The sequence below is a fragment of the Dipodomys merriami genome, unplaced genomic scaffold (assembly GCF_024711535.1).
Source record: "Dipodomys merriami isolate MVZ:Mamm:240054 unplaced genomic scaffold, mDipMer1.0.p SCAF_1071, whole genome shotgun sequence".
NCBI lineage: Eukaryota > Metazoa > Chordata > Mammalia > Rodentia > Heteromyidae > Dipodomys > Dipodomys merriami.
This window is the reverse complement of record NW_027202351.1, coordinates 136,273-142,786: the sequence shown is the minus strand read 5'-3', so window position 1 is coordinate 142,786 and position 6,514 is coordinate 136,273. Positions and strand designations below refer to the sequence as shown.

General features: G+C 32.1%; 1 pseudogene; it reads left to right on the top strand.

Moving 5' to 3' along the window:
- Window positions 1-4,612: 4,612 nt before the first annotated feature.
- LOC138814997 (U6 spliceosomal RNA) lies at window positions 4,613-4,712 on the top strand (annotated as a pseudogene).
- The last annotated feature ends 1,802 nt before the right edge of the window (window positions 4,713-6,514 follow it).

Below are 6,514 nucleotides of genomic sequence, written 5' to 3'. Positions count from 1 at the left end.
CAAAGTTTTTTTAAAAAATAAGACATCAAAATTTGTGAATTGTCCTTTAATTACTAAACAGTAATTCTCTTAAAAAGATTATTTGGGTCAAAATATTTATGGAGAAAGTGTCCTCCACAATGAAAGAACCTATTGAGTTTACATTTCTCTGTTTTAGTACTTTCCACAATGTCTTTGCACGTGAAGCACTGAAACACAGAAAAAAACCTGATTGGATTCTTCAATGATTTCACATTTCTAAGTAGCTTTTATTACATAAGCCAAAAAGTTTGGGGATCAGAAAAGAATTGAGCAAATAGAAAAGGTAAGAAAACATGTTATTAGAAGCCCTAGCTAAGCATTTTGGTTTCATCAGTGGAGGGGGCCAAAACTTTTTTATATAGTGATATAGATTGTGTTAATGTTTTTGCTACCTAAAGTAATTTACAGAGCTTATTTGGCTCAGTATAATGCAGAACAAATTGAATGAAGACATGAAAATAAATTCCACCTCCAAATAAAAGAGTTTTTAAAGAGAAACCATGAAGATGTACATGGGGGACGCCTTATAGTGCTTCAGCTTCACTATAATTGAAGCCAAGAAACTGTGATTAATTGGAAATCAGGCAAGAGCTAAGAGGAGGACATAGAAGTAAGACATAGATGTATTGTCCTTTGTAACAGACAATATCATCCAAGGAATTGGTGATTTAACTCTATTCTTCTCCATACATCTTGTTGAGCAAATACAAGACCAAGAGGAAAATAACCTATTGAAATAATTTTTAAAAGATAACTTCACTGTTCCTGATATGGTATCTAAGGAGATTCTTAAGAGAGAAGATAAAAGTTTTGAGAGAGAAGATAAAAGTGGAGTATTCTTAGGTTTCCTCTAAACATCTTGTTAGCAAAATATCTTTGAGGTTAGAAGTGATTGAACCAAAAAGTGGTGGAATACTTATTTTTGTGGGCACTTTAGACACAAGAAGATTTAAATTTAAAAGAAAAAAGAAAAAATTATAGCTAAATATTTGTGATTATAGTTTCTTGGACTGGATTTTTGGAGACAAAGTTTTGCATTAGCATTGGTCCTCATTAACATAGTTGTTGGATTTTCGTGGCAACCAAATGAAAAGGGGAAGTTTAATGGACTTGCTTGAACAAGTAAACAGCATGATAGAAAATAATGGCAAATAATGTTTAATGAATTATTTTGAACAATTACTTTGTGAGAACAAAGAAGGGAAGATATAATTCAAAATCACTTGACGTTATTAAAAGTATGAAAATGGAGTAGTGAGGAGATTGAGAGAAAACAGAGAGGACTGTTTTCTCTCCAGTGGAGTAATACGTTCTTGATCTTGTTTCTCCCATTCTGTCTTCACTAGGTATCAAGTGTGACTCAGGACTGGAGTATCCAGTTCAGACAAAGAGCACTCGCAGAAGAAAATATTTGCAGAAGATATAGGTGATTTATAACCTTAGACAATCTTTTTAAATCTGGTCAAAATTCTCCCCTACCCCAAACTGTCCTCTTTGAACAGTTTGTTTGCTTTTTCAAAGACTGCCCTTCATTAACTGCTTAAAACTTTGAGGGGTCATATTCATACTCTCTAGAGATTGCTGTTTGGTTGTCATTTTTGTTTGTTGTTGTTTTTTTAACTGAATTTCAAAAGGTTGTGCAAGTGTGTTACAATTAAATATATCCATCTAATTGTCTATTGCTCCTGGATCAGAGTCACTCCTTCTATCAATGTCAACCAACTCTTTCTCCAAGATTGAGTTCAGATTTAACACTTCCTTTATTACATATGTACATTGAGTATTCTAGCTGTACTTGCCCCTTGTTCCATTTTTCATTCATTCTATGTCTTTACTATTATGGCTCTCTGGTTTCAACTTCCTGATAGTCATTCTGTTAAACTGCCTGTTAATACTTTGAAAGGTTTATATACATTCCATGGAGTTTCACTCCCACATATACTGGAACTGGTGTCAGCTTATATTTCCATAATTCATTCATCTGTAATAACAATTTGCAAGACTGAAGATGTGAAGCACTTAGACAAGATTTTATTCTCGTTCATTTGGAAGATTAATCTTTAGTCAACAAGAAAATTTAAAAATGGCTTAGAATTTATTCCTAACTACCAGTTTTTATAAATGGCTTTGTACAATGATGTATGATTATTTTATTTTACATAGGATAAATTTTTGTACTACCTATAAGTTTTGGAAAAAGAAGAAAACTAAAATTTACTACTTAGAGGAATATGACAGAAATAAAAGACAGATTTTTTTTTGTCACATGTCTCATCAGTACCCATATTCAAAACTTAAAGTCATATTTCTTACTATGTTAGAGAGATAGGGAAAATATAATACAACACATGATAAGGCAACTATTAGTGACTTTTTAAAATGTACCTTCTTATGTGATGAAATTTATTTTATTAGCTAATATTTGGGTTTGAAATATGGGAGGCTGATCTATTTAACTCATTTCTGGAAGTCACCTACTGAACAACACAAATGGTGGGGAGTACTATTTCTACACTTTGATGAATGGTTGAACTTGTTTGCTATTGGTGCTGGGTACGTAAATCAACTCTATTGTAACTAGCTCCCTACACTTGAAAACCTTTTAATGTCACTATCATCTACTTGTCAAGTGTTATTTTGGCAAATGTGATTTTAAATAGTTTATTTGAAAATGAATATACTTTCAGGAGATTAAATATAGGTTATCTTTTGTTTGAGAATGACAACAATTTTTATACTACAGAACCTAGTTTTACTGAAGTACCAGTGTTTTGAAGCACTAAGGATCTTCTCATTTAATGTTTTTCTAAATTATATTTGACCTCTAAATCAAGTATTTCTAGCCTTGGTAGGCCACTTATGGATCTATCATTACAGAAACTATTTTTTGGCTGCACTAAAATCTTTCATTAATCATTAGGAGAGGGGTATTAAAAATAATCTTGTTCATTTGTAATTTTGTTCACTCATATGAACTGGTCATCTGTAAATTCAAAGTTTGAATTACAGTACTTTCTCTCAGATTTTATGATCTCATCTTTCATTTTAACTTGCCTTCCATTTCACAATTGAATTCTGCTAATTCTTGTAAGGAATTGGGGTCCTGAAATATTATAGGAAATGAGAAATTAAGATGTCTTCAATTATTTTCTGTTGGCATGTTGCATGGGCCTATGTGAGAAGTCTTGCTCTTGTTATCTGATGATACAGATAACTGGGAACTGGTATCCTCGGATCCGTGGGTCCTTCAGAAGAATAATAGCTTTTAGACATCATATCAGCAAAATTTGGGTATAATCAGTAAGAATGCTTCAGAAATATGGAAAAAAACACTTTGGGACCAGCGAGTTAAAACAATAAACAGAGCATCTGAGTAAAATCCGTTATAGATTAGCAGAAAACAATACTGTTATTTTACCATGTGAATTCAGAAGATCATGAACACTTAGAACGTATCACAAGTTTATACCGAAGATATTGCATTGATATTTTTATATTCTAATATATATCCTAAATCTAATTATTTATATTCCATTCTATTTATCGGAATAAATGTCAATATATTTGTCAAATTATCAATTCTAGTAAGATTCACTGTGTGAAATTTAAAGCCAGCACATATTTTATATTTATAAATATAAAATATATAAGTATATATAATATAAATATTGTTTTGCATTGTTGTGTTGTGGTTAGGGAATCAAAGGCAACTCTCTTTTAAAGTATTATTCCATTATCTCTACCTCAGTGTTTGGTAGAGTTAGACTTAAAACTTTATCATTTGTAGATTTACAGCCTATAGGCAAGAGGAAACACTGTGATTAAAACATTACCAATTTAAGGCCTAATATCCTGGACTTTTCCAGGAGCTATGGAAATATTTGGTGATAGAGAGTCAGTAGTGTAAGTTCCTGCCTGGTTGGATGATAGACAGGCCAGGACAGTAGGTAATCAAGCATATGAAAATTTTTTCACCTTCTTGGCTTTAGCTATTTTTGAAATGATAAGTATAATAAACAATTATATTTTGATAAAATACCTTCCATTCTGAACAATTCTGTCTGAACTGTTCATCTCTCTATGATCCCTTCTAACTAAAATTAGTTTTGTTCCAGTAAGACAATCTATGCTGTCAGGGTAAGATATTCTGGTTGGTCTGTTCCTACAAGGAAGAAGGGTAAAGGTTCAGGTAGACATTTGTCCCAGCAAGACCTCATTTGGGAAATTTTAAGCTAAAGAAGTTTAGAAGTAGCTCTCAAGCAAGGCTTACTTGGAATCCATTAGCTCTGCAAAGATAACTCAGGTGATGAATAAGTACTTGAAAAGCCATCACCGTTGGACTTAGCTTTAAAGGCTTCAAAGTATGATCAAATTTAAAATGAAAACGACAAAATAGTCATTGACAAAAAAATTGTAAATATGAGCAATCGACCAAATGATATAAGCTTTTCCACTATACACAGAATTTTAGAGAAATAAGTTCAATCGCATTTTAAGGAACAATAAGGGTTCCTTGTTACAAATAGGCAACCATGGATATATGCCTGTATAAAGATTACATCATTAAGTACTTAAATTTAGAGGGTACTACATGCTTCAGCAGCAGGTCTACCAAAATTACAATAATACAGAGATTAACATGGCAATTGCACAAGGATGATATGAAAATTTGTGAAGTATTCCATATTTTTCATTTTTCTGATGCGAGAAATATAAAAACAGTTATTAAAAAGTTGATTACAAAAATACAAGTGTAACAATACATGTAATTCATAGAATTAAAGGTTAGTTTGACATCAGTGTATTAAATCTTCACCTTAGAAAGGCCTTTATATATCATAACCTTTACAAAACTTGAAATTAGATAACATTGTCATTTTATCCCAAAGAAATAAAATAATATAAGGACCTAGGAAAAAAAGGAATCTTAAACTTTTTCTATATGGAATGCAATCTGAAAGGACACATTTATTAATGAAACTATACATTATATAAAAATGTAGAATTCAAAGTATTATATCTAGGAGCGAATGAAATAGATTATGGATATTGTACAAACATAGATATACTTTTTTTCCAAAAGCACCAGGAACATCTTTAGTTTCTATACTATTCATTTCAACAGATAAATTAAAATAATTTCTGATTAAAAAAATCACAAACTCTGCAGAAATCATTATAGATGTATACAAAAAACTCTTGAATATATTTTGACATCAGAGTCAGGCAATTCACTTGGAAGAATACCATGGAATCCATGAATTTTTAAAGTAAGGTATTGCTGTTGCTTTGTATTGTGAAAAAAATTGTAGGGACACAAAGGATGGACTGGCATTTTTGAAATTTAAGAAACTTAACCAAACCATTACGACTTATGAGAACAATTTGTACAACTTCCACAACTTCAAAGAGGTAGTGATACATACTTATCCTTTTGGCAATATTAAATGCAGTTTCTTCCAAGCAGTTCTTCAAACCTGGTTTGATATAATTGTTCAACAGAGTATCTTTTCGATTTCTATTCCCAGCAGCAACATGCAATGCGGACAAGAGGCCTTTAGTTTGGGGATTGGTATCTGCCACTCTGGTATTATTCCACATATAAGCACTGTGCAGTGGTGTCAGCCATTCAGAGTTACTGCATGAATATCTGCCTGGAGCTACCAACTCATGGACAATATCTAAATGTCCACTCTAGACTTCCATATGAAGAGGTGTAAACTCATCCTCATCCCTAGTATTCATCTGGGTGGCCTTTTTGGAAAGTAGTCTTCACACCATAGTAAGTGGATTAATTTCGGCATCCCAAAGAAGAAATTTGCTTGGATCCTACTCCATTTTTTTCTTGAAATTGATACCATTCCTCACTTTTTCATCTTGTTCCTTGTCTGAACATGAGGACCCTTGGTGTCTTCATGTGCAGCTTATTCTAGGAATGAGAAAATAGGAAACAATGCCTTCTTTGTAAATGATTTGGGAAATATCATGTTAGAGTGTAAGAGAACTCACTATTCAACATATGGGCTTTAAGAGCTTTCTAGTAGCTTTCTAATGTTGGTATCCAACATTAGAAAAAATGTATAATGCAGTAGTAAAATAGAATTCCTTGGTATGACTACCTAAATTCTTGTTTTTTTAAAGACACTTGTTTTCATCTAAAAATAGGCCTGTCTATTGCCTTCAAGTGATTTTGATGATTCAAGATGCTTCTTCAAGTGATTTTGATGATTCAAGATGCTTAATGAGAAGTCAAAATGTATTAGTAGTCCTTTACTATCAATTAAATTCCACTTTTTCTTCTTGGAAAATATAATGATCAAAGCAATAGTTCAGAATCAGCAAGCAATAGTTCAGAATCATGTTTCAAGTGCTAGTGAATCACCAGTAAGTAATCCTCGATTCCATTTTCCACAAAGTTTTGTCACAGATACAATCTGCCTGCCTTCTGTAGCTGCTATTCCTTCATTGTACAGGAAAAGTGTGATTCAACTGA